Here is a 26998-nt window from a genome sequence, read left to right as displayed (position 1 = left end):
GTGAGATTCCATATGAATTTTAGAATGAGTTTTCCTATTTCTGCAGAAAACATCTTTATGCTCTTGTTAGAGATTGCACTGAATCTGTAGATTGCATGGATAGTATTGATACCTCAACATTATTAAATCTTCTAATTTATGAACATGGAGTGTTTTTACATTTATTGATATCTTTTTAAATTTTGTTCAGAAATATTTTGTAGTTTTCAGCATATAAACCTTTCAACTTCTTGGTTAAATTTATTCCAAAGTATTTTATTCTTTTGGATGCCATTGTAAATAAAATTCCTTCTTGATTTTCTTTTTGGTTTGTTTATTGTTAAGAAACAGCAGAGATGTAACTGATCTTTGCATGTTAATTTTGTATCTTGCAACTAGTTTACAGTTTAAACTTGGGCCCAGATCTTTTACTCCATAGCCCACGATCTTTCTAGTTTTTCATAATGGTAAACATGTGCGAAATGACCATTAATTCTTCCTATTACACAGAAACTTTGTTCTTATAGTGCCAGTTTTTACCAAAATTTGTTTTGGCTAGAGTTTCTTCATGAAGCCCAAACATTCTGTCTAATTAATGAGAAAGAGAATCAATCTGGTTTTTCTTAAATCTGAGTGACTTCAAGTTTTCACTTACAAATGCATAAATAGGTTATGTCCGTGCAGCTATGGCTCTCAAAGTAGTTTTAACCAGTGCAAAGATTAAAATATGCACTTATTCATTGCATTCAGTAGGTCTAACAGCTGGACTTCAACTTTGCTACTCAAATGGATTTGGGTAATGTAGTTTATATGCTGTTTGGTTGCCTATTCGGCTAGGTAATAGCCATATAACCAATATAAAAAAATAAATTACTTAATACTTTGACCAACACCTGACAAGAATAACACAAAAAACCCCATAAGCCAGTTTCACTTATGACTATAAATATAAAAATGTTAAACATATTATTATCAAATTCTATTTTTTAAATGAAAACTATGTCAAATAAAGTTTATTCTAGAAATTTAAGCATTTGATCTGTGACCATAATTTATCACAATATGCACATAAGAAAAAATTGTAAAAACCCTCCAGTAGATGCTCAAAAGTCATTTATAAATGCAACATATATTAATGAATCAAAAAGTACAGTAGAGACATAGGGTACCTGTTCTACACAATTATGAATATGTTTTTAAAGCACATGGCCAATGTCCATTTAGTAGGAAAGTCAGTAGGATGTCTCCCATCACTACCATTATCCACCATGATCTGAAAGTTCTAATCAATGCATGATAATACTAAAAGTAATGCTAATACTATGAGTATATTTAATTAAAAGGAGATATTTACAGCATCGGCAAGTAATAAGTTTGTTGACTTGGAAACCAAGAAATTACCAATTGAAGAACTATTAAAAAATAATAGTGACTTAAGGACCATGGCCAGTGAGCAACTTAATGTAAAGAATACAAACATATTCTATAGACTACAAATAGTTAGAAATGAATAAACATTTCAATCACAATAGTAATTTCTATTTGTGTCATTTTCTCACTGATTCTTTTATAAACATAAATTGCTTTCTGTGCTTTTTTTCCCTGTTCTATTGCATGACTGTATACTTTAGGCCAAAGTGACACTGCCTTAATTATTGTAACTTTATCATATGTCTTAATATTTGGCAGGGGAAAGCCCCCATCCCCCCATATAGATCATTAAACTACTCAAAGATTTCTTTGCTATTTTAGCCAAGAATATTTGGCTTGTTCTTCAGATTGAATTTTAGAGTTACATAGTTCAGTTTTGTTTTAAATCTATTGGGATTTTCGGTCATAATTACATAATCATAGTACTTTTTGCAGTAGAAGGACTGTAGACCTTAGTCCGATTTCTCTCAATGTGTATATAAGGAAAAAGGACCTCAGACTCCAGATATAAACTCTTTCAATGCATACAACAGCATTTACTACTATGCATGTATTACATAACTCTGCAAGAGATGAATGTGAAAATGAGCTTGTCCTCTAGAAACAGGATAAGAACAGTTTTGATATTCAAGAATGGCGGATTCAAGAAAGGCTGCCACAATGTAATACTTTAAAGAAAGCCCCTCCAGTGTTTTATAATGCTATTCAAATCAGCTAAAGCTTTACATTCTATTTAAGTAAAAAGACATAGTGATTGAAGGGGTGAAAAACTGGAATATTGAGTGTGTGTAGTCGATCCAGGGTTGGAGGGATCTGGCTTATGTGAATACTGTATTTTTGGCCTCCTCTGAGGTCCTTATGGACTTTTCTTTACAAGACAAAGCAAATATGACATTAAAAAAAAATCATTTTACACCTGTCACTTTTGGTCCCAAGAAGATCGTTAACAGAGTGACAGGGATATTGTAGTACAATAGTGAAGTAACAGTAGTAGTGACAACCCCAGTTACTATCATGATATCTTAATTTTACATTATATTTTTCTCACAAAAAGGACTCCTAGGAACTCACATATTTAATTACATTTTTGCACAGTTCATTCTTCTGGGGTGGTCAGAAGCAAATGTTGCCTCCTTTTTTACAGATGGTGATACACGAGTTAGTGAGAAATGAGAAAATCTCCAAAGGTCTCAGAGACCACCTGGAGCAGTTTTCATGACTGCCTTTTTTCAGGCAACATCTTCCTTCCAAAAATTATAGTTACTAGTGGCCTTGTCCTCCCATGCTCCATATAATTCAACAAAAACTTGAAAAAATAAAGTAAAATTATCCCCTTATTGGAATATATGCTAATGAAGGAAAGGATCCATTTGCTGCAAAAGTGAGGTATCTACAAATGTTTTTCTTGCATCTGTTTCCAGAACAATGCCAGAGCAGCAGACTAGCAAAATTCCATATGCACCATTTGCGGTTTGGTATATGTAAATGCCACTCTCTGGAGCACACTCCCCACACTCAAAGATCCTGATTTAGTTGCTAGGGGAGGACCCTGATCTTTTGTACATTAAAGCATGATTTTATTATACTACCAGTGTTGAAAACCACTGCCCTAGCATATTAGGGGTTGTTTGATGGTGATTTTATTCCAGTTCTTAAGTACTTAGATTATGTAAAAAGTAGCTTAAATCTCATGTTGTCTATTGTTCATTTATATAAAGAGGCATTAGGTATGGAAAATGTTATTTATGAGATATAAAATTCTGATTCTGAGTATAAAATATAATGTCTTTCATGGTTTACTTTGACAAGTTCATTATTTTTTTATCTTACCAGTACATTTTGCGTGTTATACCCAAAGCACAATCAGAAACACACACAACATTTTACCTGGAGTATTTCATCAGAGGTGGGAAAAGTGGGGACATAGTTCTAGGCCCTAAGAAAAGGTTGTCTCTTCTTTGTAATGAAGCCCTAGAAAAGACAACTCTCCGTAAGTCCAGTCTGTGTATTGCACATTCATTGCAGAGGCATTATATAGCCAAAGGTCTGTATTAAAGAAGTAGCTACATTATAAGGTAGAACTCTGGTCAGCAAGCCTGAGTACTTGCTTTTAACACACTGTGATATGCAAGGGGAATCTTGCTATTTAACTTTAGGTAATCCATTCTATTAAAATCCCTGGAATCGTGAATCCATAAAACAGTAAAGATAGAAGATTGATTGGCATGCAGTCCAAGCCCTCTAGAAGTACAGGTGAATAAATGGAGACTCCCAACAGAACATTAGCAGTGTAATTGGACAGACCAAGATCAAGGCTCTGTACTCCAGGTTTCTTGCTCTTTTGACTAGACTATGTGTTGTCATATGTAGTCCCATGAATTTGTGTTCTGTCTCAGAAAACCTCACTGTGCTTGGGTGAATATAAATGTCTTCTGCACCTTTTCTGTTGCCTTCTACTCCCTCCTTTCTCCCAAACAGCGCTTCTCCTTCCTTAATAAGGTTTTACATGTAAAGGGTGCCTCTAGACAGATATTGATTGGGTCTAGGCTGATAGTTGACAGCTCTCAGAATTGCAAGTGCCTGTAATGTTTAGGCCAAAAGATTTCTTTGGAGCTCGTAGACACTTTTGGAAGGCATAGACAGTAAGAATGTTTCCTAAAGAAACAAAAACAAACAAAAACTTTTGTTTGTAATTGTGATAGATCCTATTTCATTCTTGAAGTTACAGAACTGAAGTAAGTGATAGAAGTGAAGGAGCTCTAAGAAGGCTGTTGTATTTTAGCAAACAAATCAACAGACTGTAGAGTGCTTGCTAAAGTAAGTTATTGTGCTTAGTGCAAAAGACAACCAAAATGGGTTAATTAGCAGTGCTGTTCTTTTTTTTACTACTTTACAGTATCTTCACAGAACACTTTTCAAGGAAGAGAGTCATGCCCCAGGTTGTACTTGCCTCTAGAGAAGCCAATGGTTCTGACACCTCCACGATTTGATATGTGTACAATTTATTATATTCTTTGTAATATATTTACAAGTGTGTTTGTCAAAGTTAGGAGATATAATATGGAGGCTCTCGAGTAGAATAAAATCACCTGGCTTATGCATGCATGGGACTTGTATGTTTGTCTATCACAACCCATCCCATATAAGCCATTGGTCACAATATACCTGAAGTCAGACATTCACTTATCCATATATTTTATTGATATAATGACATAGCTCATATTTGTTTAGTCCTTTATAATTAATAAAGGATATTTTGGCAAATTTTCTCATTTGGTTTTGACAAGACTCCAAGTGAGTTAAATATTGATTCTTAGTGAAAAAGAAAATAAAAGTTATGAATAGCCTGACTTGCTTGAGTACACATAGCTTGTGAATAAGACCACGATGGTGCAAATTCAAATTTTTTTTTATTTCAAATCCAATATTCTTCCCACCACAACTCAACTGCAGAGGTGTTCTGTTAGAAGCTGGGGAGATGGTGATTTTCCTTGTGTGGTTCTGAAAGAGTATGGACTCTGAAGTGCCAGCCCTCTTGGGTGTTCCATATTAGAATTCCAGCTTTGAAAGCAAGGTTGGGCATGAGAGCATTGTGGCAGTGGCACTGCAGGGAAAGAACTCAGTGTCAGAAGATCTGGATTTTAGACTTGTTCGACAATCACTTTATTACTTTAGACTTTTCCTCAACTTGACAGTGGAGCAGCTGGATTGCAAAATATTTTAGATCAGCGACGAGCAAAATGTAGCTCTCTGGGTCAAATCCAGCCTATTTTTATAAATAAAGATTTTTTAGAACATAGCCACGCCCATTTGCTTATGTCATTTTTTAAGACTCCTTTTACACTATAATGGCAGAGTTGAGTAAGTGTGACAGAGACCATATGCTATGCAAAGCCCTTTTCTGAGCAAATTTGTCATCTCCTGTTTTTAGTCTTCTCTATTTTATCTTATTTTATTTTGTTATTTAATTTTCCTTTACCTTATTGTATTAGTCGATGGAAAAATAAGCATTTTCTTACAGAAGAATTTTTGAAGTATATCTTTAGCTAATGGGGACATTTGTTTTAGTCAGCAATGATTTGGCCATCATTGCAGAAGGTCCCTGGAGAATCCCTCTTTCTCATTCCAGGAACTAAGAAAGGTGTTTTCTAGGTCTATATCACATTTCCACAAATACAGGTTCAATTTAAGTACCCTTCCTTTTAATTTTTTCCCATTCTTTATTGTCATTCAGCCTTGGGTTTAGCCAGCAAGATTGGTAAGAGGTGCCCCCTGGAGACCTCCTGCAAATGCTATTCCATGAAGTAGTGGTTTCCCAATGCGTGTCTCATACAAAACCAAACAATACAAATAATGCTGCTATTGTATCTTTCCTATGGCTGGTCTCAAGGGGGTGAGACTATCATCATAAAACACAACAAAGCTGCTATAGAAATGGACAGACAGAGGAGATAGTAGTCTGAGAGCCTCAGAACCTCAACGAAAACTTCCTCTGAACTGACAGCTGAAAGCTGCAGGGTTTTTTTCTTGGTCATTCACTGAAATGTGAAAATTCTTTATCTTAAAGGATAGTTGCAGAAAATTTTTAGTATTATCTTTGTGTAAATAATTTAATAGATTATCAAAGAGATTGTATTTATAATCCTTAAAATATTAACTGAGAAGCACAAATAATTTTTTAAAATCCCAGGTTATATAATTACTAACAGTTAACCTTAGGTTATTTCTTTCATTGTCTTTCTAGATTTCTTCTAATGTCTAACACCAGCAAAACACTAAAGTTAGGTAAATGGGTGTTGAGTTAGATTTACTGACATTCATCACAGTATAGGCTCTGAAATTGTTTAGCTTATCCTATTTTAAACAAACAACTACTTGATTTTTATTTATTTAGTAACATTCGCTCACTTAATCATATTGCATACCTCTTTTCCTCTCCCCGATGATTAAATCTAGTTTCCCAACATTACAGCAAAGATGTATTTACATAACTTTATGACTCTTAATTTTCTATAGGACTTACTGCATTACCATGCAAGAAGAAAAATCCTACTTATTCAGATTTCTGCCTGTAGCCTCTTATCTTCTGGTGTCTTCAGAAATCCTGTGTTGTGGTCTGGAAAAGAGTAAACACCAATTAACTCAGTGTTTTGTAAGTTAAAGTAGTACTCGCATTAGGCCTGGGGAATAGCTAAGTATTGATTGTTAGTTTCAAAAGATGCACCATATCTCCAGGAGAACTCTACAGCATTGTTCGAGGTTTGAAAATATTTCTTTGCTTTTGGTACGGAAGGTGAAGCAGAATGGTTTTGGTTGGAAGAAAGATATAGGCTGGCAAGCCTGCTCAGAAATCTTTATAGTATTCATTATAATGTTAATTTAAGAATGATCATGGAAGGGAAAACAATATCTCTGTCTTGGGTTCCAATCTCTGGGCCAAGCAAAAGAAATTACCCTCCTCCCTAAACACCAAGTCCTAGAGCTGGATGCTTAGACCACATCTGATAGCTGCCTTGTTGTTCCCTGGCCAATCCATCACGTGGAAACAAAGCTGTCAGACAGCAGTGCCTTCATTTGCTGTTCTCTCGCATGTTTTCCCTGGTTGACTGACATCACACCAGCTAGTGAAAATCCCACACTTGAGTGGCACTCTCTGTCAGGGCTTCAGGAGAGGAAAGTATGCAGGGGCAGACATCCTGTATCCAGCCCAGAGTCAGAGGGTCTCTTAGGAGCAGCCAGATAAGCTGCTCATTTCAGAATACTTTATTATATATTTATTCTACAACCCCAAGACAGGAGTTGCTACCCCTATAACACAATTAGCCCCCATCGCTGTATAGCTCAAGAAATGCACGTAACTCATGCAGGCTAGAGCAACTGACAATAGGACCTATTACTGTACTGAGCTTTTCCAACATTAAAATAACAATCTAAAATCCCCTGGATAATTTTCCATAAATCTAATATATGAGTTCTCTCTCTTTTTTTCTAATGAGAAGTAATATCAGAAATAAACCTTATAAGTATCCAAAAGCAATTACAAAATGAGGAGATTATGATGGCAATATTGTAAATGGAAAATCACTTAAATGTCAAAGCACTTACCATAAAAGTGGCAATAATGATGCTAAACACAATACACTGAGTTTTCAAATATTAATTCCTTTTTTTTTCTCTATTAGACATGATGAGGTTCAAACAACCATCACCAAACTGATAGTGGAAATAATAATATCATCATCATCATGTGCAGGCAAAACATGAATGGCTCTGTCATTCTGTCCTATGGGCACTTACTAACAGAACAAGAATCAGACATAAATCCCTAGAGGTATAACAACAGGACATTACAGGGCTCCAGGCTCAGAGCATAATTGTAAATCTGTATGCTAAGAAGCCCAACTTTTAAAGATACCGCTCATAGCAGAAATGACAGTAAACAAATTAAATTTTTCAGGCTGTTTGCTGGTCATAAGATATTTTTAGCTTTGGAATATTTGTTGTTGTTTGGTGTTTACTTCTATCCTACCTGTTGATCCAATATGACCTGATTTCTTGAGAACAAGCTACATGTCTGCTTGTCCTTTTCTTCCTTCCTGAGCAATAATCAAGTTCCTACTGTGTGCAGGCATTGTGCTAAGCAGTAAGGGTAACAAAGAAAATATATGACATGGGCTTGGTCCTGTAGCAATATACAGTCTGGCTGAGAGAGAAAAGAAAAAAGAGGCATACATGTCAATTAGAAAAACTCAAGACAAAAAACAAAACAAAACAACAACAACAAAAACAAATAAAAACAGTAAAACTTCAATTCTTCTGTTGGATTTACCAAAGTCCATTTTAGATGAGAAGGAAATTACAGATTACAAAAAACATGTGAACTATGCACAGAGGCTTCTAAGCCAGATTAGCAAAGGGAAAGGATTACTGGAATGTTGATTCTGTGCCAGACCTAGGTCTGGGTAACTTTACTTACGTGTTTCACAAAATAACCCCCCTGGCAGCAGTTGTAGGAGAGACCTATACCCCTCATTTTATAGATTATGAAAGTGAAGACTTTGAGGCCTCTACTTAACTCTTCAAATCTCAGCCAAAATATTCCCTCTTACTGAGGGAGAGTCTCTGAGGGACTTTATTGCATTGCTATGGTGTGTGCAGATCTCTGCCATAACACTCCACACAGTTGTTACAGCATCCAAGTGCATGTCCACCTTTCCTGCAGGCAGGAGTTGCATTTGCATCTTCCTACCTCCAGCGCTTAGCACAACACCTTCAGTATAACAGGAGCTAAACATGTTTGCTGAATGAATGAATAATGACAAACTGCTTGTATGACAGAGCTGGGATTAATATTTTTAGTCTTTTTAAAACAATGGCATTACTAATGCTCTTTCCACCATTCCATACTGCCAATGAGGAAGAAGGACTTTTACAGAAAAGAAACAAAAATGTAAATTCCATTCTGTCCCTCTGTTTTTTTTGTGAGTTTGTATTTTAAAAAAACAACTGAGAACCTGCCTGAGCCCACTGATGAGACAGTCGCTCGGTGATATGCTGAAAAGTCAAGGGTATCCTTACAGCAAGCACTTCCACATGAACACACCGAACCTTCAAAATAAAATACCTCTCACTTTTGCCTGAAACACCTAGATTTAGGGTCTAAGTGTTGTGCGTAAGTAGTCTGGCCTTTGCATCATTTTAATTTAATTTCAGTGGCTATATAATCAATCTTAAGCTTACATCTGGAAACTTGAAAAAAAATTGTGAAACTGGCTTGAATGATCTTTGTCACGCTGTGTTTAGGAATGTATAAAGGGGTCGATGACTGCTTGGTGAATAATCATGGTTGTTCACAATCTCAAATTTTTAATATTTGAGAGGGTGTTTCAAAATGGTTCCAGAAGTTGATATTATCATTCTTAGATCCATGTTACTGAAGAAAGCAAAGCAATAAAAATCTTTATTTTGGATGGGAAAGACCAATATCGATCATTCTGCTAAAATCTGATACCAAGGGCATTCCTAATGGCAAGAGAGGATCTTGGGAGAAATGAACCCTGAGGTGAAGCTAGAGGCTGCTTTTCTAAGTAGGTGCATATGTTTATGCTGCTGTGTGGGCAACTTCTAGGCGGCAATCAAGGGATCTGATCTTATCTTACAGTTATTTTATAAGTGAAGGGTTAAAAACAACTTCTGCAAAAAAAGAAAAAAAAAGCTTTGAATTGTAATCAGCCTTGCCCATTTCAATATCATAATAAAAATTAACTAGTAGAAAACATGAAAAGATAAGTTGCAGTGTACTGAAAAACTAGATATCTACATATATTACAAAAGTATGTAAATGATGTGCTTTATTCTAAGCCCTACTGTTACTTCAACAAGAGTTAACAAATCTAATTTATAACCTATTTAACTTCCTTCCTTCTTTTCCTTCTTTCCTTCCTTTTTTCTCCCTCTCCCTCTCTTCTTTTCTTTCTTTCTTTGGGGTTGGCTTAGAAGTAATTAAAGTAATGGATAGTGGACTCTGCCCCTCTGACTATGGTTGCCAGAGATTTTTAATGATTTGATTTGTTGGAAAGACCATCTTCTGGTGGTTTGGTAAAGTCCCATCACTTTTCTTTTTTTATTTTTGAACAGCAGATTCTCGGCGGAGGACTTTCTCTTATGCATAGTAAAGTAGGAGACACGTATTTCCCTCTCCTCTCTCTCGTCTTTCCCTTTTTTCTTCCCTGATCTTCCTTTATCAGTCCCCACAGTGCTTTCATTACATCCCTCTGTTAAAAGAAAAACAAACAGGCATTTCCACCTGCATATTTTAACAAACCTTAAACCCAAAACATCTAAAAGAGATGTCATCGTCATTGTCTCTCTAATCAATCTACACTGTTTCTGTTAACACTTTCACCATTCATAACAAAGCCCATTCATCTAGAGTTCTCTTTCACAAGGTCCTCATACCAGGCACGAATGCCTCTGTAGAGCTAGGACTGGGTCTGGAGCTCACAGACCCCTCAAGCCCGTTCACAGACCCTTCACACGCAGGTCTATGAGCTAGGTAACCAGACAAAAGCGGTCCTTGGAGCCTTGGCTGAAGTAGGAATAGTCTTTATTCAGCACACACAACACTAGGACCTAAGCAGTACAAAGAGAAACTCAGAAACTCCAAAACTCAACTCTTTTTCACTTTTCCAAAGTGAAAACTGAGCAGCTGCCAGCAGAGTAAACATGCTCAATTTTTAGATGGAGCTCTGCCAGCCAGCTCTGCTTCACAAACTGAAGAACACACAATAGCAATAACTAGAAAGATACATTGGTGCACATGTGCACTAACTCCACCCACTCAACTTGTTTTCAAGAAATGTGGAGGGAGCCTGACTAAATTATCCTATTTTCCCCACAACCTCCACAATTCTTTTGCTACTTGTTACTTTCCTTTCCCCTTCCAGAATTGTGGACCTCTTTATATCATTACTGAACCAATGTAAGTAGCTTTTTATTTGGACTAAAATATATCTGATTATTTATTTACAGATTATATTCCTTAAGCACAACTCTGGTGTGCTTAAATGACAATGCATTTAAACCTGAATACATTTGCTATCTACCTGGTATCTCCAGAATAGAGTTCAAACTTTATCTTAGCATTCACAGTTGTTCTGAGGATTTGGAATATATGTAGTGATGATGAGTAGGTCAAAGCAGAGTAAAGTGCAAACAATAATGCATTCATGTTGGAAGATTAAATAAGATATTAATAGCAAAGCATAGTGCTCATCTAAAGTGAGCTAAAAATGTTAATTATTGTCTTCCTCTATATGGGGATTGTTGGAGTAATGGAGAAAAGAGACTGGGTCTCCCTCTTCACTCTGGCTTGTATAGATTGTATAGAACATTATGATAGTCTTTGAAATATAATATAAGACAATTTGAAATATAATAAATAAGAAAATTCTATCACCACACAGATTTAAAATGTGACTCAGAATTTATTAATCATTTTCTTGTGTAATTTATTTTGAAGCATTGTAAGAATAAAAATTAAGCTCCTCTTGCTAAAAAACCCACATTAGAGCCTCACGAATGGAACTGCATTCTGTAATTTAAACTGGGCATTTTTAGTACAGTTTAAGAAGTACATTGCTGTATTATTCAAATGAGAAAAGTAGTTGATGTGCATTCAGATTAGTTCCTTTAATAATGCTTTTTAAAAACTCTATGGCTATTACTGACTCAATAGTACAATGATAATTTGTAATGCCCCATTGACTTCAATAAAAGGGCAAAGAAAATGGTTCAAGTTATCTTAGAGAGGCTAATATGAGGCAGTATAAAAAGTAAAAAAGTAAAAGATTTTTTTATACTAAGAAAATAAAAGGCACAAGTGAAATATATGCATTCTACCCACTTATGTTCCCAAAGGAGGCTCCAGCTTCCAAGATACCAGTATAAACTGAGTTTTTAATAGGCAAATGTAATTTCCTGTTTACTCTTCAGTCATGAGTAGGTGGAAACTTGGGTAGGAAAGTTCTGGAGCTCCAAGAAAAGGCACACAGCAAGAAGGCTGAAAGACAGGAAAAAAGAGAATTGCTGCCTAAGAAGGGGATGTTAGAGAGTTACTTTATCTGTAAGTTCTTTGACCAAGGAGGAAAAGATCCTAGATGTTTAGACCGGGTTTTCCATTTAAGGAAAATAATGTACCAGAAATAAAAATTGCTAATTTAAAAATGATTAATATTAAGCTTCTTCTAACAGTATGACCTGGTTCTTAGGTTTTCACTAACCTTGGTGTTACCACAGCTGGCATCTCTCAACTACCCCACTTGACCCTCTGAAACATGTAGCTCCAGAGCAATCAATTACAGGAGCCTTTGGACTTGGGAAAACCCCATGCTTGCTTTATTACAACGAGGCCAATGCCATGGGCAATATGATGGCAGAGGACCCTACCTGCTGTTCTCAAATCACCCCATGTCTGCGAGTTACTTGTTTCCCTTGACCTGTGACTATATGTCTCTGCTTTCCTATTTTGTCTCTAGAAGGATGTCTAGCTCGATGTGGTTTTCCTGATTTTCACTTCCTGTTGTTGTCTTATATTTTCTCAGAAGGGAAAATGACATATACTTTAGTAGCTACTCAAAGGCTCAAGCTGACACTGACAGTTGTGCTGTCTGGCCCACACCCTGTTATCTAGGACTGTATTTGATAGAATTTTATTTAATATTCTGTAACGATCATCTATTTAACAGTTGCCATATGCACGGTCTACTAATGGTAACTGTTATTAGTACAGTGGCAATAAAAGTCTACTTGTATTTTTAGCTACTTACAGAGCCCCACATTTTCTGTTACACTTGTATGTCAGCAGAAAGCATAGGTTTTTAAAATCCTGGACACTTGTTCATGGGGCTTATTCTACTGGACAGTGGCCATATCTTGGAGAAATTGGATATAAGCAACAATATCTAGACTAAGTGGGTCCTTGATGCTCAGCAGGATATTGATGCTAGATCCAAATCAACTGGCTTCAATTACAGATGACCAAAATGTGTTCTAATATGTGCTTTGCTACACTTCTACTTAGAAGCAATACAAAATGCACTTCATAAATGTGCTTTTTACTTTATTTCTCCAGTTTATTTTTCTATCTGAGACTGGTAGGATTTTAGGTTATAGAGACAAAGTAAAGGATTTGTTTCTCAGAGCTTTTAGATAGAGAAGAACACATCACAGTTGGAGAGATTAAATACAGCAATTTTGTTCTGTTACATTGGGGAATACTCAAACAGCTTAAACACTAGACAAAGCTAGTTGTGTGGATTTGAATCCAGCCCTACCACTTGTTGGCCTTGTGCGCTGGAATAAGGTTTTTGCTTTAGATATCTTGTTAAATGAGGATAATACTACTATTCACCTTCCAGAGCCATTTTGAAATTTAAATGAGTTAATAGGTTTTAAGTGCTTAAAATATTTCCTGGCACAAACTAAAAGCTCAATAGATGTAATTTCTATGCAAGCTTTTACATGTTGTCAAGGTTCATAAGCACCAAATTGCAAAATTCACAGAAACAGTTAAGATACAACCCCTTTAATCACACGTTTAGATTTACCCTAATAAAGAAATTTCAGACCATTTTGCTATACTGTATAATACCAGAGTGTTTTGAATGAGGGAAAACAGAAAGTTGGGAGGTCCCAATTACTTTGGAAAACATCTTTACATTTTTATGTTGGTTAAAATATGGTAGATTTATACACTTGATTTTGCATTTCATGGTATTTATATTTCTCATAAAGTAAACATATTGTTGACTAGGCAACCACATTTACCAATAATTTTTTTTCCCACTTCAATCAGGACCACCAGGGTAAGATGATCATTAAAATGAAAGATGAGAAATCTTTTGGTTTCATTATGTCACTCTTTTTTTCCCCTATCTTTAAGTTTTTTAAAAACAAAACAGTGTTATACAACTTTCAAAATTATATCGGATTATACTAGGAAGAGGGTTATGGTAAATTAAATATGGCTGCAAATCTTACTCTTCCTTTTGACATGTAGATTATCTTGACTCTGGCCTTTTGTTAATGACTCGGTTGGTCAATAGACTGGTGGAAGTGATGTTCCAGAATTTCTAAAATTAGGTCAGTCTGCTCTTAGAATGTTTGTTCTTGGGGGAAACCAGTGTCTACGTAAGAAGTCCCACCACCCTTAGGCTGCCATGCTTTGGAGAAGATCAAGCTAGCCACGTGGACAGGCCACGTGGACAGAGAGATGTGCAGATAGCTCCAGCTGTTCCAGAAACCCAACCTAGTTGTCAGACAGGTTAGTAAAGAAGCCATCTCAGACATTTCAGTGCCAGCAAACACAAAGTGGAGAAGAATCGAGGAACCCACCCAACAGGCTGAACCACGGCCCTGAACATATGACCCCGTTGAGCTGTCCCAGTCATCTTCACTCATTCCAGCCACCTTAGCTGAGGCCCCAGACATTATGGAACAAAGATTAGCCATTCCACTGTGCCTTACTCAAACTCATGACACACACAATTGTGAGCATAATAAACTACTTGCTGTTTTATACCACTAAAATTTGGGATGGTTATTATGCAGCAGTAAATATCTAGAGCAAGGGCAAACAGTGTCATATGATTGAGAGTCCATGTTCTCAGTCCAAAGTTCAAAATTTAAGATGTGGTCTTTTCTTTGCACAGTTCTCCATAACTCTTCACTGAAAAACAATAACCAACAAAAATACCCCACCCACTGTTGGTTTGCTGCCATTTAAATATCCTTGTCTGTCTCTGATTGATCTTCCACTCATAAGTCACCAAAGTCTGTACGACTTTCCATTGCAAAACATGCAAATTTTGCTTAAAATAAAATCTGCACATGATGTAATCAATATCACACTTTGGTTTCACTACCTGAAGTCTTACTTTCACTTACCCAGTAAGCCTGGGGAAAAAGTCTCTATTATTATGAGCACTGTATCCAGGGTTTTTAATTTTCAAGGATGAATTTATAGCTCAAGCACATGCTAAGGAAGGAAACAAGGCAGGTTCACAGCCATGGAGACTGCTGAGTATGTGCAATCAGCACTTGAGCACACATGCCTAGAAGAGGGAGGATGTTGAAACTCTAACAATGGCATTTTCCATTTCCAGTTGATGGTGGTTCATTTAGGAGATACTATTCCCAAAGAAATAATTGTTTCTGAGACTAAAATCTCTGAATAGTACATTTTAACTCCACCTCTCATTGCCTTCTGTAAAGCATCACGAAATCTCAAGGTTAGAATTTATTTTATGAAGAAGGAACATTTTATTTTGTTGTATTTTCCTACAAGAGAGAAAAAGTAGACATAGATGATCTTAAACAGTTTTGAGCCTGTTTAAAACTCTAACTTGCAACTAGTGAGGAGAAATAGTTTCCTATAATCATAAAGCTTTTACTTATAGGTAGTCTTATTTTTAAGTGTTTCCATACAGAACATTCTACTCCTCTCTTCATTCTTTTCTACTCTCCATCTTTTGACTGATGACTAAGAATGGCATTTCATTTGAGTTTCTCAACTACTGTTTCTTTCTTTTTTTTTTTTTTTTTTTTTTGTTAACAACAGACCGTATCACTGTTTTGGACAGTCCTCACTTATTTATTGAGACTCATATTAAATATTTACTTTAAAAAAATTATTTAATTTTATTTTACTTCTCAAAATACATCATACTTGATTTTCGTGCCCCTTTACCCGTTCCTCTCCATCCCTTCCCCTCCCCCCCACATCGTATCTGTGCACTTGACTTAAATAGTTCAAGGAATTTTTGTGGTTGTTGTTCTTCCCCTCGCCCTTTATGTGTTTTTGTGTTTATTTATTTATTAATTTTTAGCTCCCACAAATAAGTGAGAACATGTGGTATTTCTTTCTGTGCCTGACTTGTTTCACTTAATATAATTTTCTCTAAGTCCATCCATGTTGTTGCGAATGGTAGTATTTTGTTCATTTTTATAGCAGAGTAGCATTCCATTGTGTAGATGTACCACAGTTTCCTTATCCACTCATCTGATGATGAACATTTGGGCTGGTTCCAGCTCTTGGCTATTGTATATAGAGCTGTAAACAGCTCTATATAAACATTGGAGTACAGGTATCCCTTTGGCATAAGGATTTCCATTCCTCTGGGTATATTCCCAGCAGTGGGATCACTGGGTCATATGGTAGATCTGTCTGTAATTGTTTGAGGAACCTCCATATCATTTTCCATAAAGGCTGCACCATTTTGCAGCTCTGCCAACAGTGGATGATAGTTCATTTTTCTCCGCAACCTCTCCAGCACTTATCATTCTCAGTCTTTTGTATGTTAGCTACCCTAACTGGAGTGAGATGATATCTTAGTGTGATTTTGATTTGCATTTCCTGGATGTTCAGTGATATTGAGCACTTTTTCATGTGGCTGTTTGCCATTTGTATATCTTCCTTTGAGAAATGACTGTTCAGCTCCTTTGCCCATTTTTAAATTGGGTTATTTGTTTTTTTGTTGTAAAGTTGTTTGAGTTCCTTGTATATTCTGTATATTAATCCTTTGTCAGATGTATATTTTGCAAATATTTTCTCCCACTCTGTCGGTTGTTTTTTCACTCTGTCGATGGTTTCTTTTACTGTGCAGAAGCTTTTTAGTTTGATATAATCCTATTTGTTTATTTTTCCTTTAGTTGCCTGTGCTTTTTGGGTCCTATTCATGAATTCTGTACCCACTCCTACTTCCTGGAGTGTTTCCCCTATGTTTTCTTTTAGGAGTTTTATTGTTTCAGGATATATATTTAATTCTTTAATCCATTTTGAGTTGATTTTGGTATACAGTGAAAGATATGGGTCTAGTTTCATTCTCCTACATATGATTATCCAGTTTTCCCAGCACCACTCATTGAAAAGGCAGTCTCTTCCCCAGTATGTAGCTTTGCTGGCTTTGTCAAAGATCAGATGGCTCTAGGTGTGTGGATTGATTTCTGGGTTCTCTATTCTATTCCATTGGTCTGTGTGTCTATTTTTATGCTAGTACCATGCTGTTTTGGTTATTATAGCTTTGTATTATAGTTTAAAGTCAGGTAGTTTTATGCCTCCAGCTTTATTTTTCTGCTCAGGATTGCTTTGGCTTTGCATGGTCTTTTGTTGTTCCATATAAATGTCTGGATAGCTTTTTCCATCTCAGAGAAAAATGCCATTAGAATTTTGATGGGGATTGCATTGAATCTGTAGATCACTTTGGGTAATATGGACATTTTCACAATATTAATTCTTCCAATCCAAGAGCATGGGATATCTTTCCATCTTTTTGTGTCCTCTTTAATTTCTCTCAACGGTGGTTTGTAGTTCTCTTCATGGAGATTTTTCACATCCTTGGTCAGCTTTATTCTTAAATATTTTATTATTTTTTTGGTGGCTATTGTAAATGGGCTAACTTTCTTGATTTCTTTTTCTGCATGTTCACTGGTGGAGTATAGAAATGCTACTGATTTTTGTGTGTTGATTTTGTAACCTGCAACTCTGCTGAAATCATTTATCAACTCTAGGAGGTTTTTTATAGAAGCTTTAGGCTGCTCAATATATAGGATCATATCATCTGCAAAAAGGGACACCTTAACTCCATCCTTTCCAATCTGGATGCCCTTTATTTCCTTCTTTTCTCTGATTGCTCTGGCTAGTACTTCCAACACTATCTTGCGTAGGAGTGGTGAGAGTGGGCATCCTTGTCTAGTTACTGTTTTTAAGGGAAAAGCTTACAGCTTTTCCCTGTTCAGGATGATATTGGTAGTGGGCTTATCATATATGGCTTTAATTATGTTGAGATACTTTTTGTCTATACCTAACTTGTAGAGAGTCTTTATTATGAAAGGATGTTGAATTTTGTCAAATGCTTTTTCAGCACCAGTAGAGATGATCATGTGGTTTTTGTCTTTGCTTTTATTAAGGTGGTGTATCACATTAATTGATTTGCATGTGTTGAAACAACCTTGTATCCCTGAGATGAATACCACTTGATCATGGTGTATAATTTTCTGTATGTGTTGCTGTATTCTGTTAGCTAGTATTTTATTGAGGATTTTTGCATCTATATTCATCAAGGATATTGGCCTGTAGTTTTCTATTTTTGATTCATCTTTGTCTGGTTTTGGTATCAATGTAATATTTGTCTCATAGAATGAGTTTGGGAGAATGGCTTCTGTTTCAATCTTTTGGAACAGTTTGTAGAGAACTGGTATCAGTTCCTTTTTGAAGATTTGGTAGAACTCTGTAGTGAACCTTTTCCAGTCCTGGGCTTTTCTTTGTTGGAAGCCTTCTGATAACAGCTTCAATCTCTTTTATTGTTATTGGTCTGTTCAGATGTTCTATATCTTCTTGGCTCAGTTTTGGTAATTTGTATGCATCCAGAAATTTATCCATTTCTTCCAGATTTCAAATTTGTTGGCATATAGATGTTTATAGTAGTCTCTAATGATTCCTTTTATTTCTGAGGAGTCAGTTGTAATATCACCTTTTTCATTTCTAATATTTGTTATTTGGTTCTTCTCTTTTCTTTTCTTAGTCTTGCTAAAGGTTTGTTGATTTTATTTATCTTTTCAAAAAACCAACTTTTTGTTTCATTAATCTTTCGTATTGTTTTTGTGTTTGTATTTCATTTAGTTTTGATCTGATCTTAATTATTTCTTTCTGTCCGCTAACTTTATTTTTGGATTGTTCTTGTTTTTCTAGATCTTTAAGGTGAAGCATTAGGCTATTTATTTGCCTTCTTTCCATTCTTCTGAAGTAAGCATTTAGTGCAATAAATTTCTCCCTTAATACTGCTTTTGCAGTATCCCACAGGTTTTGGTATGATGTATCATTATTTTCATTAGCTTCAATAATTTTTTTATTTCCTGTTTAATTTCTTCTTGGACCCACATGTCATTAAGTAGAATGTGGTTTAATTTTCATGAGTTTGTATAGTTTTTAGAGTTTCATTTATTATTGATTTCTAATTTTAATGCATTGTGATCAGAAGTACTACATGGAATAATTCCAGTTTTTTTGAATTTGTTAAGACTTGCTTTGTGACCTAACATGTGGTCTATCCTGGAGAGTGTTCCATGTGCTGATGAGAAGTATGAATATTCTGAGGTTGTTGGACAGGATGTTCTGTAGATGTCTGCCAAATCCAATTGATCTAAGGTATTGGTTAGATCTTGTGTTTCTCCATTGATTTTTTGTCTAGATGATCTGTCCAATGATGAGAGTGGGGTGTTCAGGCCCCCCGCTATTATGGTGTTAGTGTCTCTTTCTTTAGATCTAATAATGTTTGCTTGGTAAATCTGGCTGTTCTGACATTAGGTGCATATATATTTGTGACTGTTATATCTTCTTGATGGATAGATCCTTTTATCATTTTATATTGGCCATCTTTATCTCTTTTAATGGTTTTTGCTTTAAAGTCTATTTTATCTGATATAAGAATAGCTACTCCAGCTCGTTTTTCATTTCTACTTGCATGATATATCTTTTTCCATCCTTTCACTCTTAGTCTATGTGTGTCTTTACAGGGCAAGTGGGTCTCTTGGAGACAGCATATTTTTGGGTCCATCTTTGTAATGCAGTCAGTCAGTCTGTGTCTTTTGAATGGGGAATTTTGTCCCTTTACATTCAGAGTTATTATTGAAAGGTGTTGATTTACTCCTAGCATTATACTGATTTTTGTCTAGATGTCTTAAGTATCTTTTGTTCCCTTCTTTCAAGTTTTCTGTTTGTCTTCCTTATTTGTTGGTTTCTTGGGGTGATAGATAAAATATTTTTTCTCTCCTTTGTTAGCATAATTGTTTTGCTGGTAGGTATTGTTCTTTCTTGTGTATTCGTGGTAGTGATGGTTGTTTTTGTGTTATCAAACCCAGTACTTCCTTGAGAATTTCTTGTAGGGCTGGTCATGTGGTAGTGAACTCCCACAGTTTTTGTTTGTCTGAGAAATATACTCTTTGTTCTTCATTTCAGAAGGATAGCTTTGCTGGGTAAAGTCTTCTTGGCTGGCAGTTTTTCCCTTTAGTGTTTTGAATATATCATCCCATTCTTTTCTGGATTTTAGAGTTTCTTATGAAAAGTCTGATGTTATTCTGATTGGGGCTCCATTATATGTGACTTGCCACTTCTCTCTTGCAGCTTTTAAGATTCCTTCTTTTTTTTTTTTTTTCTATTAAATGTTTATTTATTTATTTATTTTTTTAAATTTTATTTTGTCGATATACATTGTAGCTGATTAATGCTCCCCGTCACCAAAACCTCCCTCCCTTCTCCCTCCCCCTCTCCCCCCCAACCATGTCCTTTCTGTTTGTTTGTTGTATCAACTTCAAATAATTGTGGTTGTTATATCTTCTTCCCCCCCGCCCCCCGGTTTGTGTGTGTATGTGTGTGTGAATTTATATATTAATTTTTAGCTCCCTCCAATAAGTGAGAACATGTGGTATTTCTCTTTCTGTGCCTGACTTGTTTCACGTAATATAATTCTCTCGAGGTCCATCCATGTTGTTGCAAATGGCAGTATTTCATTCGTTTTTATAGCTGAGTAGTATTCCATTGTGTAGATGTACCACATTTTCCGTATCCACTCATCTGATGATGGGCATTTGGGCTGGTTCCAACTCTTGGCTATTGTAAAGAGTGCTGCGATGAACATTGGGGAACAGGTATACCTTCGACTTGATGATTTCCATTCCTCTGGGTATATTCCCAACAGTGGGATGGCTGGGTCATATGGTAGATCTATGTGCAATTGTTTAAGGAACCTCCATACCATTTTCCATAGAGGCTGCACCATTTTGCAGTCCCACCAACAATGGATGAGAGTTCCTTTTTCTCCGCAGCCTCGCCAGCATTTATCGTTCATAGTCTTTTGGATTTTAGCCATCCTAACTGGGGTTAGATGGTATCTCAATGTGGTTTTGATTTGCATTTCCCGGATGCTGAGTGATGTTGAGCATTTTTTCATATGTCTGTTGGCCATTTGGATATCTTCCTTAGAGAAATGCCTACTTAGCTCTTTTGCCCATTTTTTAATTGGGTTGCTTGTTTTCTTCTTGTAAAGTTGTTTGAGTTCCTTATATATTCTGGATATTAATCCTTTGTCAGATGTATATTTTGCAAATATTTTCTCCCACTCTGTTGGTTGTCTTTTAACTCTTTTAATTGTTTCTTTTGCTGTGCAGAAGCTTTTTAGTTTGATATAATCCCATTTGTTTATTTTTCCTTTGGTTGCCCGTGCTTTTGGGGTCGTATTCATGAAGTCTGTGCCCAGTCCTATTTCCTGAAGTGTTTCCCCTATGTTTTCATTAAGAAGTTTTATTGTCTCAGGGTGTATATTTAAATCCTTAATCCATTTTGAGTTGATTTTAGTATATGGTGAGAGGTATGGATCTAGTTTCATTCTCCTGCATATCGATATCCAGTTATCCCAGCACCACTTGCTGAAGAGGCAGTCCCTTCCCCAGTGAATAGGCTTGGTGCCTTTGTCAAAGATCAGATGGCAGTAAGTGTGTGGGTTGATTTCTGGATTCTCTATTCTATTCCATTGGTCAGTGTGTCTGTTTTTATGCCAGTACCATACTGTTTTGCTTATTATAGCTTTGTAGTATAGCTTAAAGTCAGGTAGTGTTATGCCTCCAGCTTTATTTTTTTTGCTCAGCATTGCTTTGGCTATTCGTGGTCTTTTATTGTTCCATATAAATGTCTGAATAGTTTTTTCCATTTCTGAGAAAAATGTCTTTGGAATTTTGATGGGGATTGCATTGAATTTGTATATCACTTTGGGTAGTATGGACATTTTCACTATGTTGATTCTTCCAATCCAAGAGCATGGAATATCTTTCCATCTTCTTGTATCCTCTCTAATTTCTCTCAGCAGTGGTTTGTAGTTCTCATTATAGAGATTTTTCACCTCCTTGGTTAACTCAATTCCTAAGTATTTTATTTTTTTGGTGGCTATTGTAAATGGGCAGGCTTTCTTGATTTCTCCTTCTGCATGTTCACTATTGGAGAAAAGAAATGCTACTGATTTTTGTGTGTTGATTTTGTATCCTGCTACTGTGCTGAAGTCATTTATCACCTCCAGGAGTTTTTTTGTAGAGGTTTTAGGCTGTTCGATATATAGGATCATGTCATCTGCAAACAGGGACAGTTTGACTTCATCTTTTCCAATCTGGATGCCCTTTATTTCCTTCTCTTCTCTGATTGCTCTGGCTAGTACTTCCAACACTATGTTGAATAGGAGTGGTGAGAGTGGGCATCCTTGTCTAGTGCCTGTTCTTAAAGGAAAAGCTTTCAGCTTTTCCCCATTCAGGATGATATTGGCAGTGGGTTTGGCATATATGGCTTTAATTATGTTGAGATACTTTCCCTCTATACCTAACTTATAGAGGGTCTTTGTCATGAATGAGTGCTGAACTTTATCAAATGCTTTTTCAGCATCTATAGAGATGATCATATGGTCCTTGTGTTTGAGTTTATTAATATGGTGTATCACATTTATTGATTTGCGTATGTTGAACCAACCTTGCATCCCTGGGATGAATCCCACTTGATCGTGATGAATAATTTTACGTATGTGTTGCTGTATTCTGTTTGCTAGTATTTTAGTGAGGATTTTTGCATCTATATTCATCAAGGATATCGGCCTGTAGTTTTCTTTTTTGGCTATATCTTTACCTGGTTTTGGTATCAGGATGATGTTTGCTTCATAGAATGAGTTTGGGAGATTTGCGTCCGTTTCAATCTTTTGGAATAGTTTGTAAAGAATCGGTGTCAATTCCTCTTTGAATGTTTGGTAAAATTCTGCTGTGAATCCATCTGGTCCTGGGCTTTTCTTCGTTGGGAGCCTTCTGATAACAGCTTCAATCTCCTTTATTGTTATTGGTCTGTTCAAATTTTCTACGTCTTCACGGTTCAGTTTTGGGAGCTTGTGTGTGTCCAGAAATTTATCCATTTCCTCCAGATTTTCAAATTTGTTGGCGTATAGTTGTTTATAGTAGTCTCGAATGATTCCTTGTATTTCAGATGAATCAGTTGTAATATCGCCTTTTTCATTTCTAATTTTTGTTATTTGAGTCTTCTCTCTTCTTTTTTTTGTTAGCCATGCTAATGGTTTGTCAATTTTATTTATCTTTTCAAAAAACCAACTTTTTGATTCGTTGATCTTTTGAATTGTTTTTTGGTTTTCAATTTCATTCAGCTCTGCTCTGATCTTAATGATTTCTTTCCGTCTGCTAACTTTAGGATTGGATTGTTCTTGTTTTTCTAGTTCTTTAAGGTGAAGTGTTAGGTTGTTAACTTGCCATCTTTCCATTCTTCTGAAGTGAGCATTTAATGCAATAAATTTTCCCCTCAATACTGCTTTTGCAGTATCCCACAGGTTTTGGTATGATGTATCATTGTTTTCATTAGTTTCAATAAACTTTTTGATTTCCTGCTTGATTTCTTCTTGGACCCATATGTCATTAAGTAGAATGCTGTTTAATTTCCATGTGTTTGTATAGTTTCCAGAGTTTTGTTTGTTATTAATTTCTAGTTTTAATCCATTGTGGTCTGAGAAGATACATGGGATAATTCCAATTTTTTTGAATTTATTGAGACTTGATTTGTGACCTAATATGTGATCTATCCTGGAGAATGATCCATGTGCTGATGAGAAGAATGAATATTCTGAGGTTGTTGGGTGGAATGTTCTGTAGATATCTGCCAATTCCAATTGGTCTAGAGTCTTGTTTAGATCTTGTGTTTCTCTACTGATTCTTTGCCTAGATGATCTGTCTAATATTGACAGTGGAGTGTTCAGGTCCCCTGCTATTATGGTATTAGTGTCTATTTCCTTCTTTAGGTCTAATAGAGTTTGTTTTATAAATCTGGCTGCTCCAACATTGGGTGCGTACATATTTATGATTGTTATGTCTTCTTGATGGATCAGTCCTTTTATCATTAAGTAGTGTCCCTCATTGTCTCTTTTTATGGTTTTTAGTTTAAAGTCTATTTTGTCAGATATAAGAATAGCCACTCCAGCTCGTTTTTCTTTTCTTTTTGCATGGTAAATCTTTTTCCATCCTTTCACTCTTAGTCTGTGTGAATCTTTATGGGTGAGGTGGGTCTCTTGTAGGCAGCATATAGTTGGGTCCTGCTTTTTGATCCAGTCAGCCAGTCTGTGTCTTTTAATTGGGGAATTTAAGCCTTTAACATTAAGAGTTGTTATTGAAAGGTGTTGATTTATTCCTAGCATTTTATTGGTTGTTTGGTTGTCTTAGGTGTCTTTTGTTCCTTGCTTTCTGATTTACTGTTTGGTTTCTTTGTTTGTTGGTTCCTTAGGTTGTAGATAGTGTTTTTGTTAGCTTGTTTTCTCTTCATGAATGCCATTTTTATTGTACTAGCGGGTTTAGATTTTTCTTAGGTTTTTATGGCAGTGGTAGTTATTTTTCAGGAACCAAACCCAGTACTCCCTTGAGGATTTCTTGTAAGGGTGGTCTTGTGGTAGTGAACTCCCGCAGTTTTTGTTTGTCTGAGAAATATACTATTTGCCCCTCATTTCGGAAGGATAGCCTTGCAGGGTAGAGTATTCTTGGCTGGCAATCTTTGTCTTTTAGTATTTTGAAAATATCATCCCATTCCTTTCTAGCTTTTAGGGTTTGTGATGAAAAGTCTGATGTTAACCTGATTGGGGCTCCCTTATAGGTGATTTGACGCTTCTCTCTTGCAGCTTTTAAGATTCTCTCTTTGTCTCTGAGTTTTGCCAATTTGACTATGACATGTCTTGGAGAAGGCCTTTTTGGGTTGAATACGTTTGGAGATCGTTGAGCTTCCTGGATCTGAAGATCTGTGATTTTTCCTATACCTGGGAAGTTTTCTGCCACTATTGTGTTGAATATGTTTTCAATGGAATCTCCATTTTCCTCCCCTTCTGGAATACCCATGACTCGGATATTTGAGCGCTTGAGGTTGTCTGATATCTCTCTCAGATTTTCTTCAATGTCCTTGATTCTTTTTTCTTTCTTTTTGTCTGCTTGTGTTATTTCAAACAGCCCATCTTCAAGTTCAGAGGTTCTCTCTTCAACTTCGACAAGCCTGCTGGTTAAACTCTCTGTTGTGTTTTTTATTTCGCTGAATAACTTCTTCAGTTCAGCAAGTTCTGCTACATTTTTTTTCAGGACATTGATTTCCTTGTATATTTCCTCTTTCAGATCCTGTATACTTTTCCTCATTTCATCATGATGTCTAGCTGAGTTTTCTTGTATCTCATTCAGTTTCCTTAGAATTATCACTCGAAATTCCTTGTCAGTTATTTCAAGGGCTTCTTGTTCTATAGGATCTAGAGTATGAGATTTATTAACTTTTGGTGGTGTACTTTCTTGATTTTTTGTATTTCTGGTGTCTTTTTTTTTGGTGTTTATTCATTGTGGCAGGGGGTTTCACAGTCCACCGGTTTAAGACTAATGACTAACTAGGATGTTGCTGTGGTTGCCAATTTGGTATGGCTCCCGCTGTGACTGCTCAGTTGGCCTCTAGTGTCTTGTGTGTGTGGTTGCCTCGGGTCTTGGGCTTGTCCGGGGATCCACCTTTCTAGTCAGCTTGTACTCTGCTGGGCTGGTGGATCACGTACCACAGGGTGTGTGATCTCTGTTGAGCTTTCACTTTCTGTACAGGACTTCTCCCCGTTCCGTGTGCTCTGGCCCAGGCTGTTAGATCGTGCAGTGGCGACCCCACCGGGTGTGTGGTTTCTGTCGAGTCTCCACCTCCCTGGCCGCACGTCTCCCCCCTCTGTGCACACTGTGCTGGGCTGGGGCGTGTCTTCTGCACCCCTCGTCTATCAGCTGGGCCTTCAAGACCCTGCTCAGCACCGCCTCGCCCAGGAAGTCTACCAGGTTTCTGCTAGGCACAGACGACCGGTCTCTCTGGGTGCCTTTGTAGCACTGTGTAGATCTTTCTCGGGTCTTGTTCACCTTTGTATCCCCCCGGTATAAACCGAGTCTAGTGCCCGCCTGCAGCCTGCTCTCCGGCAGGTTCAAGCGGACCTGGGAACTCTCCTACCACACTATTCCCAACCAGAAATTCGTTAGGCTTTTTTCCAAACTGGTGGTCGCAGAGATGGTATCTGCCTCCCAGTAACAGGAAGTTTACCGGGGCCGGAGTCCAGGGTGTGGTGGAGTGACAGTCGGCCCGCCCGTACTTCCTAGCCCTCCCAAAACTGGTCGGGACGCCCCACACCCCCAGCCCTGCCAGAGAACTGCGGAGGGAGTGGGAGAGGAGGCCGGCCCGCAGGGTCCGGAAAGCCCCGCGCCAGGCCAAGCAAATGGGCTCAGTGATGGCCGAGAAGGGCGGAGCTGCCCGCACCTGGGAAAATGGAGGCAGCACCGGGGCAGCGAGTGGCCTGGTGGTGCAGGCGGGAGCCGCGTGGGCATCCACCCCCCGAACAGAGCTGTGCCAGGGATCACTCACAGTGCTGTGCCAGGTCGGGCGCTCGCTCTGTCTCTGGTTTGTTGCCTTCCGTGTTCTCGGCGCTGCCGCCTCGGGCTGTTCAGTCGCGGCGCCGCTCGGGCGCTCCCAGGAATCTTCTTTAATGCCGGCCTGAAACCTCGAATCCTGAATAGGGCAGCTGGCCGCCTTCAGCGCGGCCCCAGCCTCCGGGAACCTGGCTGCATCCACAGCATCCCTGGCGCCGTGTTCCCTGTTTCAAGACTCACTTTTGCAGCTAAGAATCAGTTCTTTTCCTGCTCCACACTTCAAAGCTGTTGCCTGTAAATGAGGCAGCCTCTCCTGCCGGGGGCAAAGTGGCGTTGAGCCCCTACAACCGGCCAGCAGCAGCAGTCCTCCCTTAAGAGATGGCCAGAGGAAGGTCCACAAGTTTCCCGGCTGCCTGAGGCCCAGTGGCCACCTTTTCCACCTCAGCTACTCCGCGCCAGCCGCCGCAGCCGCCGCCATCTTGAAACTCTAAGATTCCTTCTTTGTCTTTGAATTTTGTCAGTTTGATTATTACATGTCTTGGAGAGGACCTTTTTCGGTTTAATGTGTTTGGCGATCTTTGGGCTTCCTGAATCT

This window comes from Cynocephalus volans, chromosome 14 (genome assembly GCF_027409185.1).
Source record: "Cynocephalus volans isolate mCynVol1 chromosome 14, mCynVol1.pri, whole genome shotgun sequence".
Taxonomy (NCBI): domain Eukaryota; kingdom Metazoa; phylum Chordata; class Mammalia; order Dermoptera; family Cynocephalidae; genus Cynocephalus; species Cynocephalus volans.
Note: the sequence above shows the minus strand (reverse complement) of the source record.